Source organism: Ictidomys tridecemlineatus, chromosome 9 (assembly GCF_052094955.1).
Source record: "Ictidomys tridecemlineatus isolate mIctTri1 chromosome 9, mIctTri1.hap1, whole genome shotgun sequence".
NCBI classification, from domain to species: Eukaryota; Metazoa; Chordata; class Mammalia; order Rodentia; family Sciuridae; genus Ictidomys; species Ictidomys tridecemlineatus.
In genome coordinates, this window is record NC_135485.1 from 103293647 (window position 1) to 103305997 (window position 12351).

The 12351-nt window shown below is 37.0% G+C and overlaps 1 long non-coding RNA gene across 2 annotated transcripts in view; it reads right to left on the minus strand.

Moving 5' to 3' along the window:
* Positions 1-1710: 1710 nt before the first annotated feature.
* Positions 1711-12351, minus strand: part of LOC120892557 (uncharacterized) — a 34221-nt gene continuing 23580 nt past the window's right edge. For both annotated transcript variants that reach the window (XR_013426064.1, XR_013426063.1), the window contains 2 exons: positions 2821-3808; positions 1711-1997 (listed from right to left, as the gene is read on the minus strand). This is a non-coding gene — a long non-coding RNA (uncharacterized LOC120892557). The remainder of the gene's footprint in view (positions 1998-2820; positions 3809-12351) is intronic.

Genomic DNA, 12351 nt, shown 5'->3' on the forward strand with positions numbered 1-12351 from the left:
TATACATGAAAGAGATTAGTTATCTTGAAGAGGAAAATTACTGGGACAAAAGAATCCATTTTCTCTACCATAGTAACCAATTTCTTGAAAGATGGAAAGAATGGTTTATCTCAGTGTTCCCTAAGCATTTGCTTGGTGTTTGCAGTAGTCTTCATTTTATATCCTCTCAGGTCCTTAATGCTTGGAACTCTAAGCAGGGAATTCAGCACCACACTTCAAATCATATCCACTTTGCTGCACAGCTGAATTCTGTCTTTTCGTTCACACAGTTTCTTTCCCTGAAAACTGCAAGTGGATAATCTAGCTCTTTGAGAATAAAGGCCACTAAGTTGCTTATTTTTTATTGCACTATTTTGAGTATTGGTTTTGAGATAACTGTTTTGTAAACACTATTCTTATTCTGAGAACATACAAGGCTGCATTCAGTTGTAAGAGGTTTATAGCTATTATAGGCCCAATGTTGGTAATGAGTTTATAGTCTGTTTCCTATCTAGTATTGGTTGATTTCTCTCTAGAACTTTGTGTCCACAATCTGGTTTCAGGAAGAACCAAGACCATAAGTACTTTTTTTTTTGTCATTAACCATTAACTTTTAAAGTGTAGTTAATCCTGTGAATGATTAACTCAGCTTTTAGGGACCCAATGTTTGAAAATATGATAGAAATAGCCAGGATAAACTTTGTTCTGTTTTAACAAGTATTCCCAAAGTGGGGATCAAGTTTGCAGTCAAAGATCCTTTGAAAGGACAGAGCATTCCGTGAGGGAGCAGGTAGACATTGGATTTAGAAAACACTTGTTGGCCTCTTTACAACTTTAAAAGTCATGTTAAAAAGTAGTGAAAAGAGTATTTAAAGTGGCTGCAATGTTCTCAATTGACTTAGCACTGGTCTCAACAGGGCCTACGGGGCCCATCTGCCTTGGTCACAGTTGAAGAGAGAAATCTGTGCTGATTGCATTTGGCAGTGGGGTGCCTCAGTTCTCAGCTGCTTGGCCACAAAGCAGCTGTGGTGGACATCCAAACTGGACTTTATTATTTTGGTACGGTCTTGTGTACAGCGAGAGAACTTCCTTTCTTCTCCTAGCTGGGAACATGGATTTGGCTAAGAAAAGAGGAGTTTCTTGGAATTGTGGATGTTGGGAGAAGGGGAGGTGATGCTTTTTGAGAGGGGAAGGACAAGCAGGACATATGCCCACAACTCTATGAGGGTGAAGGACATTTTCCTTGGCCATTGAGATTTTTGGATCATAATGACTTTGTGTTGCTCTATAACTGGGGAGGTAAAAGGAGATCACCTACTACATTCTCAGTATTATGTCTGCATCCCACAAATAGGGACGAGGGCTTGTTGTATAAGTAGGTGGGAGAACACAGTCTCTGGTGAAGACAAATGAGAGTGAGTTCTTCAGTACTCAGGGCCTTATGCTCCAGCTTATTTCCCCACCCTCCACCCACTTGATATCCAGTTGCCACACATAAGAATGGTGGCAAAGTTCTAAATGTAAATGGCTGTCTTGTTCATATATGTATTTGAGTATAGCTGTAAGAGTTAATATGGAAGTGATTTTGTGTGTGTTGATGAGGGCGTTTTCAGAGATTATTGATGTGTGGGATAGCAAATTGAGGGCACAGTCCCACCCTGAATGTGGGGAATATAGCCCAATGGGCTTGGGCTTGAACAGATGGAGACCAAAAGAAAAAGGAAGCCAATGTGGATATAGCACCATTTTCTCTTTCTTTCTCTAGGGTAGGTCTTTGAACTCGTGTTCCAATCACCCGAGGACATCACATTCTAGTTCTTTCACTCTTCTAAAGGGGATTCTGACCAGTGACTCTCCACAGGGAGTTCTCAGGCCCCCAGGCCCTGATGGGATTACACCATTGGTGTTTCTTCCTCTGAGGCTCCAACTTCTTGGACTGGGCAGCGATGGATGCCTCTAGCTTTCCATTCTGAAGACCGCCATTGTGGACTATCCAGTTTCTGATCCTGTAAAACAATCTAAGAAACCCGCCTTCATAAATAACAGTGTTGTTGGTTGTGTTCCTCTAGAGAACACTGACTAATACAGTAGCCCATGAAGGACTCAGGCCCTAGAGTGAAACTTCAGGTAAACAAAATGTTTCAACAAGTCCTTACTCTAGTGTAACCTGTGGAGTGTTTGCTGTGATATGAATGTTTGTGTACCCCCTAAAATTTGTATCTTGAAATCCTAACCACCAAGGGGATGGTGTTAGGTCATGAGCCCTTTAAGAGGTGACTAGGTCATAAAAGCAGATAAATGAGATTGGTAACCTTATAAAAAGAGGCCTAAAAAAAAATCCCTTGCTCCTCCCACCATGTGAGGACTCAATAAAAAAGTGATGTCTGCAAAACAGGAAGAGTAGGTGTCCCACCAGATACCCAATCTGCCATGCTATGAAAAATAAGTTTCTGTTGTTTATAAGCCATTTATTTATGGTATTTTGTTCTAGCAGCTTAAAAAGACTTAGATAATATTGCTAGTATCATCCCACACATCTTAGGCAAGGTGACCTTGAGAATATGTACTGAGAAGAAAAAGCTTTTAGGTGTATCAGGGCATCTCCCTTCACCCCCACGCCTCCTCTCCTTGGGGTCCTGAAATGGAGGAGTGGGACTGAGAACCTCCTGAAGCACAGAAATCCTAGCAGGAGACCTCCTTATACCCTTCCCTTGTACGCCAGTCCCATGGGGTAACTCAGTATCCCCTCACTTGAGATCTTGAAGGCTCCTTGGCAAAAGGCTAGGAAAACTAGATTTGGAACCTGCCACTGTAGCTCAGTGCTGTTCTCATTTCACCCACCAGTAAGAGCCTTCAGGACCTCCCTGTGGCCTCTGAGTGTCCTTTCATAGGTGATGATCCAGAGTGTAGTTACTCTGCCTGAAATCCTTACAACTCGGAGTTGAGTATCCATCATTAGCCATTTTGATGCTTCTACACACAGGAAGGGTAGAAGGAGACAGTAGACATGCTTGAAATTCCCAAGAATAAAAGAGGCAAGGACAATCATCATCTTCTGTAAGGTGATGCTCAGTTTCCTGTCTGTAAAATGGGCACAATCCCATGCCCCACTTTCTTACTGGAGTAATGGTGGGAAACAGTAGTTACAAAGGTCAACCAGGCTCTCAGTGGTATCTGTGGACAGACACTCTCCTAAGCACAGTCACACAACAGTTTCCCTGAGAGGATACAGGAGAATTGCACAGAAGTTTGTGAGACAGAGGGGCTTCCTTCTTTAGCTTCAGGGTCCTCCGAGTCCTGTGGATCCCATTACCTGTCAAATAAAATAGTGACCTTGGTTGTATCACAGTCTCAACTCAGGTTGAGCCACTAAAGAGTGAAGTGATTCTTGTATATATTCTGTGAGCATAATTAAAGCTTTCACAGGTGCTGTTGTGAGGAGGGAAAATCAATGATGGTGACGTGAAAGCTCGTGTTCTTATTTATTATTATTACTGTTACATTTATTTGTACATATTTATGGCATACAGTGTGATAATTTGATACATGTCCACATGGTGTAATGGTCAAGTCAGGGTGGGTCATGTTCATCTATGAATGTCTGTTTTCATTGAGTCCATCTTCCTACTTAGTTTACACAAGACAACTCTGTGAACTCCATTTATGTGGGAGCAAAATCTCTTGTTACTCTTCTTATCTCTACATCCAAGCACTGGCTATTCATATTCCACTATCCCTGAGCCTCCTTTGTAGCATTGCTCACATGCAGAATACGGAGATTCCCATCTTTTGCATGACAAGGCTAAAAACACTGCTCAAGTTCCTCCATCTGAAAATAAACCAAACAGAGCAAAACTAAAAGACACAGATTTTTATGTGAAGAAAAACTGAACTGATAATATACAGTGAGCAGAAGGCAAACAACTTTAAAAAAAAATTGCAGTCATAAACTGTGAGAGCTCAACGTGACCTTAGATTCAAACCTTTCATTTTATAGGTGAGGAGGGTGGGAGAATGAAGTCTAAAAGTCTTGTTGGTTCAAAGAAGAGATAGGAACCAATGATTTCTTCTTAGCAAAGTTTCTTTTGAGTGGGATGCTCCATTTTCCAGCCCCTGGTGTGTCTTTTCATTACCAAGCATAAGAACAGATGGAACTGATTACTCTGAAAAAGGGAACAATGGGTATTCCCCCAACAACCCAGAAGATTCTAATCGCTGGCTAGGAAGAACTTTGGAAGTCATCCATTGGGGCCAGCCCTCCCATCTGTTAGTGGACTTCTCCCAGCATGCTCTGCCAAGGGGTTGTGTAACTTTGCTAGAATGTCTCCAAGCCTGCAAAACATTAGCTCTGTCTACTGCTGGGCAACTGGTCTGGGGAAACTTTTTATCACATCAGACTCAAGTGCCTCTTCCTAGCTCCTAGTTTTGCCTTGGTCCTGCCTCGTAAGCCCTAGGAGAGAGTTCTGATCTTTTTTTCCATGCGTCAACCTTTTCTTAAATGGCTGAAGATGATGATAAGCCATCTTTCTCCACCTTCATCCCCAGTTCCTTCAACAACTTCTGTCAACTATTATGTCTTCATATATGTTTTACATCCCTTCCTTTTTTCTGGGACTAGATAGAGTTAAACGTATTAGTTCTCTTGATGTTGTCCTTCCTCTCACTAATGCTTTCTTCATTTTTTTCCTCTATTTAACTTTGGGAAGTTTATATTTTTTTCTTCCAAACTCACTAGTCTTTTCTTCTGCAGCATCTAATCTACTGTTAATGCTATTCCATCCCATCTATTATATTTTTCATCCATATGTCTAAAAGTTCAACTTGGATCTATTTTTTTCTCATTGTGGTAAGAAACACACATCATAACATATGCCACCTTAATCATTTTTAAAAATACTGTTTGGTAGGTGTCTATACTTAAATTATTTAAACTTGAAATTATTTAAACATACCTCCAAAAAATTTCATATTGCAATATCAAACTCTATACCTATTAAATAATACTTCTCCATTTCCCCTTCCTCCAAGCCCCTGATAACCACCATTCTATTTTCTATTTCTATGAATTTGACTACTTTAGATACTCCATGTATGTGGAATCATATAGTAGTTGTCTTTTGGGACTGGCTTATTTCACTTAGCATAGTGTCTTCAAGTTCATCCATGTCATAACGTATAAAATAATTTCTTTTTTATTTTAAGTCTGCATATTATTCAATTCTTTCACATTTCTTTAACCACTTATCTGTCAATGAACACTAGGGTTGCTTCTATGTTTTGCTATTGTGAATTGTGTGGCTATGAACATGGGTATGCAAATTTTTCTTTGATACCTTGCCTTCAAATCTTTTGGATATATATTTAGCAATGGTATTGCTAGATCATGTGGTACTTCTATTTTTAAATTTTGGAGAAAACACCATAATGTTTTCCATAATGGTTGTGCCATGTCATAATCCCATCAACAGTGCAAAGGGATTCCAATTTCTCCATATCCCCTCCAACACTTGTTAATTTCTGTTGTGTTTCTTTTCATAGTAGTCATCCTAATTAGGTGTGAGATATCTCATTGTGGTTTTGCTTTGCATTTCACTAATGATTAATGATTCAGAGCATCTTTTCATATGCTTGTTGTCCATTTCTATATTACCTTTGGATTAATATCCATTTGTATTCTCAGTTCACTTATTTGATTGTCTTGTTGTTAGTTATAGAAATTGCTTAATATTCTATATATTTAATTCTTTATCAGAAATATTTAAAAAATAAGGGAAGAGGATATTATTGATAATATGATATCAAAATACAATAAATTGAATTATATGGACAATTTTTTCAAAAAACAGACAAAAAGCAAAACAAAACTAAATAGAACAGGCTATGTGTTCTGGAACAACCCAGTTTATCATGTGAGGACTAGCCCCAACATGCTGGGACACCAAAGAAAGAAAGGTAGATAGATAAATCCAGGATTGCTGGATGGCAACAAGACCTGTTGGGTCCTTGTAATGTGTGTCAAAGGAGAGCCATACATATGGATTAGGACAAAAGTTACTTCTTCCTAGCTGGAATGTACCTGGAATGTTTATCTTAAGCTCATATCAAAGAGTCAAGCACATTCCTGACACAAAGGTCTAGTTGTAAAGTTCCACATACCTCTGTAATGGTTTTATCTGTTTATAATTTGGCAGACAACTCTGGGTTATTCTAGGGTAATCATGGCAGTTATCACCTAAGATGGTTCCAGTCATTCAAACTGAATCCATAGACTATATTTAAGTTAATAAATTAAAAAATAAAATAAAAGCAGTCTCACTGCATGACCAGTAGATTCTTCCAAATATTTGGGAAAGAAATAATGCCAACTTAATACAAACTCATCCAGAGAGAAGAAAAAGAGGGAATATTTCCTGACTCAGGTTTTGAATCCAGCAGGACTGTAAAAATACCAAAACCTGATACTGATAAGAACATCACACACCCATGCACACACACACTTACAGTTCTATCTTACTCATAAAAACATATGCAAATATTCTAAATAAAATTAATTCAGCTTACTAAAAGGAAGACAATATATAATGACCAAGTAGATTTATTTTCTGGAGTGCAAAATTGCTTTAAAATTTGAAAAATTTAAAAAAGGAGTTGGGCATGGTAGAGAGACCCTGTCTCAAGATAAAACTTTTAAAAAGGGCTGTGCATATGGCTTAGTGGTTAAACACCCTGGGTTCAATCCTTGTTACCCCCCCCCCAAAAAAAGATGATTTTTTAAAGATTACTGCTACAGAATCAATATAAAATGCTCTTTTATATGCCACTGATAAATAGAAAATAATTTTTTTAAAAAATTTTATAACAGTAACAGAGACAACCTAGTAGAACAAATTTAGGAAGTTAGTAAATAGACCCAAATATATAGAACAATTTAATACATGATGAAGTTGATATTTTAATCAATGCAAAAGGGACAAATAATTCAATAATATGTATTGAATTACTTGATTATATTCCTACCTCATGCCATATATCCAATAAAAACCAGAGAAATATGGATATAGATCTGAATATATACATATATATCTACACATGCACACACGTATAATTAGTAGTAGAAAACACATGGTAAAGATGAATAAAGACCTATAAAAATCACAACTGCCAATGAAAACTTGGGAAAATATATTGAAGAATAAATATAAATGGTTAAAATATTTCTGTAATGACTTATGGCATATCTGTAAAAAAATGAAATTCTCAAAGAAAAATTAAGGAAGTAAAAACTTCCTTAATCAAATTAAAAAATTTTAAATTCAAATTCAAAATTTTTAAAGACCAAGTTTACTTAATTTTGACCTTTATATGAGAAATGGAGATTGTATATAATGCTGAAAAAGTTATGGTATATCCACATAGTAAAATCATCTTCCAGAATTTAAAACATCATAGATGAATATTTGCTGACATGGAATTACTTTGACTACTAATGCACATAAATTTTAAAAGTACTGAACTGTGGTGAGCCGCCTCTGCCGCTTACGCAGATTATGGTCGCCATTACAAGATGGCGCTGGCTCCGCTGTGGTTTGTGACAAACAACTCCTTATTTGGGAGAGTTGGCGCATGTTTTTTCAGCACCCTATGAAAAAGTTCCACGTGGCAGCTTCGCATTGGGGCTTGAGATGCTATATTAAGGCTGGGAGGGGCATCCGAGGGATTAGTAGAAGAAATATCAAGGGCCTGAATAAACCGCTGAAAGAAGATTCCCGAGTTGCGTCTTCCTTGTGGGCAAGGGGTCGCGACACTGAACAGTATGAACCCCATAAAATTATTTGTGCAAAAAATTCTGATAGGAAGTACAACAGCATAAATAGGTACTGCTTTCTAGAAAGTCAGTGACATAATTACAAAGGAAATTTTGAAATATATTCATAGTTTCTATTGAGATCACCTCATCAGCAATACCTCACTGAAATTAACAGAGAATGTTATCGGTCACTGGCACAAATTTCATTGCAAATTGTGTATAGTGTGTCCATTCTCTTTCGATGCTTGGTTCTTTTGGAATTTCTTGTGATAAGGCACCTCTTACAAATAATATTTTTGTTTTCCTTATATATCACTTTCTCTTATATCAGAAATGTTTTATTTCTTTGTTGAATAACAAATTTGAGAGTAGGTACTCAACAAACCCTGGATCCCATCTCACTGAATCTGCACCACATCACTTTATATTTTGCTTTGTTTTTTTAAAAAATTTTGTATTTGTTCTAATTAGTTATACATGACAGCAGAATGCATTGCCATTCATTGAATACAAATGAGTACAACTTTTCATTTCTCCAGTTGTACTCTATGTAGAGTTGCACCACATGTGCAGTCATGTGTACCTAGGGTACTGATGTCCATCTCATTCCACAAGCTTTCCTACTCCCATCCCCCCTCTCCACCCTCCCCTTTGCCCAATCACAGTTTCTCTATTTTTCCCATGCCCCCCTTCCCCATTATGGATAAGCATCCAATTGTCAGAGAGAACATTTGGCCTTTGGATTTTTAGGATTGGCTTACTCCACTTAGCATGGTATTCTCCAACTCCATCCATTTACCTGAAAATTCCATAATTCTCTTTTAATGGTGAGTAATATTCCAGTGTATATGTACCACAGTTTCTTTATCCATTCATCTATTGAAGGGTATAAAGTTTGCTTCCACAGTTTAGCAATTGTAAATTGTGCAGCTATAAATATTGAAGTGGCTGTGTTACTATAGTATGCTGTATTTAAGTCTTTAGGATAAAAATGGAGGAGTGGGATAGCTGGGGCAAATGGTGGTTCCATTCCAAGTTTTCCGAGGAATCTCCATACTGCTTTCCAGATTGAGTGCACCAATTTGCAGTCCCAGCAGCAATGTATGAGTGTGTCTTCTTCCCCACATCCTCACCAACACTTATTGTTGCTTGTATTCTTAATAGATGCCATTCTGACTAGAGTAGGATGAAATCTTAGAGTAGCTTTGATTTGCATTTCTCTAATTACTAGAAATGTTGAACATTTTTTCACATGTTGTTTGTTGGTTGTATTTCTTCTTCTGAGAAGTGTCTGTTCAGATCCTTAGCCCATTTATTAATTGGGTTGTTTTTTTTGTATTTGGATTTTTTTTTTGAGTTTTCTTTGTTCTTTGTATATCCTGGAAATGGGTGCTCCATCTGATGTGCATGTGGCAAAAATTTGCTCCCAAAATGTAGGCTCTCTGTTTGCCACATTAATTCTTTTGCTGAGAAGAAGCTTTTTAGTTTTAATCCATCCCATTTATTGATTCTTGATTTTATTTCTTGCACTTTAGGAGTTGGGGCCTAATTTGACATGATGAATATTTGGGCCTACTTTTTCTGGTCTAATTCCTAGGTCCTTGATTCACTTTGAGTTGATTTTTTTGCATGGTGAGAGATAGAGGTTTATTTTTACTTGCTTCATTTTGCTACTGGATTTGCAGTTCTCCCAGCACATTTGTTGAAGAGGCTATATTTTCTCCAATGTATGCTTTTGGCACCTTTGTCTAGCATGCAATAGCTATATTTATATGAGTTTGTTTTTGTGTCTTCTATTCTGTACCATTGGTCTACATATCTATTTTGGTGCCAATACCATGGCAGTTTTTGTTACTATAACTTTGTAGTATAGTTTAAGGTCTGGTATTGTGGTGCCTCTTGCTTCCCTCTTGTTGCGGAGGATTGTTTGGGCTATTCTGGGCCTTTTATTTTTCCAAATGAATTTCATGATTTATTTTTCTATATCTATAAGAAATGGTGTTGGGATTTTAATTGAATTGCATTGAATATGTACAGCACTTTAGGTAGTATGGCTATTTTGACAATATTAATTCTGCTTATCCAGGAGCATGGGAGATCTTTCCATCTTCTAAGGTCTTCAATTCTTTCTTTAGTGTTCTACAGTTTTCCTTGTAGAGGTCTTTCATCTCTTTTGTTGATTCCCAAGGTTTTTTGTTTTGTTTTGTTTTGAGGATTCATCACTGATGTATAGAAATGCATTTGATTTATGGGTATTGATTTTATATCCTGCTACTTTGCTGAATTTATTTATTAATTCTAGGTGTTTTCTGGTGGAGTTTTTTTTGGGGTCCTCTAAGTATAGAATCTTCTTGTCAGCAAATAATGATAGTTTGAGTTGTTCTTTTCCTATTCCTATCCCTTTAATTTCTTTCATCTGTCTAATTGCTATGGCTAGAGTTTCAAGAAATGTGTTGAATAGAAGTGGAGAAAGAGAGCATTCCTGTCTTGTTCTAGTTTTTAGTGAGAATGCTTCCTATTTTTCTCCACTTAGAATGATGTCCTTAGATTTAGCATAGATAGCTTTTACAATGTTGAGGTATATTTCTACTATCCTAGTTTTTCTAGTGTTTTGAACATGAAAGGGTACTGTATTTTGTCAAATGCTTTCTCTGCATCAATTGATACAATCATGATTCTTATTTTTAAGTCTATTGATATGATGGATTATGTTTATTGATTTTCATAGGTTGAACCAACCTTGTATCCCTGGAATAAACCCCACTTGATCATGGTGCACTATTTTTTAAATATGTTTTTGCATGTGATTTGCCAAAATTTTATTAGGAATTTTTGCATTTATGTTCAACAGGGATATTGGTTTGAAATTTTCTTTCTTTGATGTCTCTCTGTCTGGTTTTGGTATCAGGGTGATCTAGCCTCATAGAATAAGTTTTGAAGGATTCCTTACTTTCCTATTTCATGGAATAATTTGAGGAATATTGGTATTAATTCTTCTTTGTAGGTCTTATAGAACTGTGCTGTGAATCCGTCTGGTCCCAGGCTTTTCTTGGTTGGTAGGTTTTGATGGCATCTTCTCGTTCCTTGCTTGAAATTGATCTTTTTAAATTGTGTATGTCCTCCTGGTTCATTTTGGATAGGTCATATAACTCTAGAAATTTGTTGGTGTCTTCAAGGTTTTCTATTTTACTGGAGTATAAATTTCTTAAAAATATTTTTTTAGTTATAGATGGACACAATACCTTTATTTATTTATTTGTATGTGATGCTGAGGATTGAACCTAGTGTCTCACAATGCAAGGCAAGTGCTCCACCACTGAGCTACACCCCCAGCCCTTGTTTTGTTTCTTTACCTTCTGCCTTTTAGTTCTATTTTGGTGCATCGCAGTTGTACATAATTGTCAAAATTATCCATTTTGATATACTCAATTGTATACCGAATGATATTCCCGATCCCAACTCCCATCATTTATTTGTTGAATCCATAGCCACCCAAATGACTATATTTGGAGTAAGAAAATAATTAAAGTTAGAAGGATAGAGCCCTGATTAAATCAGATCAGTGTTATAAGAGGACACACTAGGGAAACAATGTGTCCATTCCCACTGTATGTGCTTGATCTTAGACTTCCAGCTTTCAAATAAATGCCTATCGTTTACATTGTTCATTTGTGTAGGTTGAGCTAAGACAGGATATCAGATATTTGCATAGATAACTATTTAGCTGGTTCAACCGGTATTTGGTATTAGCCCTTTTATGAGAAATGGTGTGCTTCAATAGTTTGTTTAGTTAGTATTGTCAATGGTGAGAAAATTAACACTGTGTTTGATTATTGAAGATAAACATTAACACTGCCTAGAAACAAACATAGGAAATTGTAAATCTGTATTTAATCACTTCCTTCTGACCATCTCCTAGGTCTGTTTCTCAGACATAATTAATTAACTTTAAAAACTCCCCATGTTAATCAGCTTTCCATTACTGTGACAAAATATGTGAGATAATAAATTTAAAAGGGGAAAGATTTATTTTGGCTCACAGTTTAGGAGGTTTCTGTCCATGATCATTTGGTCCTATGACTTTTTAACCTGTGACTTTTTGACCATACACCATGGCAGAAGAGTGAGGCTAAGGAAACCTGTTCACTTTCTGGTGGCAAAGAAAGACAAAGAGAGGAAGGGGACAGGATCCCAATATCCTCTTTGGAGGCACAATGCCAATGACCTAATTCCTTCCACTAGATCCTACATCCTAAAGGTTCTACTATGTCCCAATAGCATGCAGGCTAGCAACCAAGTATTTAGCATATGACTCTTTGGGGAAAACTTTAGATCCAAACTATAGCACCCCTTTTGGGAGAGAATTTCAAGGTGAAATTGAAATATGGAGACAGCAAATTCTCTCTCTCTCTCTCTATATATATATCTTTAAAGCACCAATTAAAAGTATATAAAAGAGTGCCCAGAATAGTGGCACATGCCGGTAATCTCAGACACTTAGGAGGCTGAAACAGGAGGATCACAAGTTCAAAGCTAGCCTCAGAGAAAGTAAGGTGCAAAGCAAC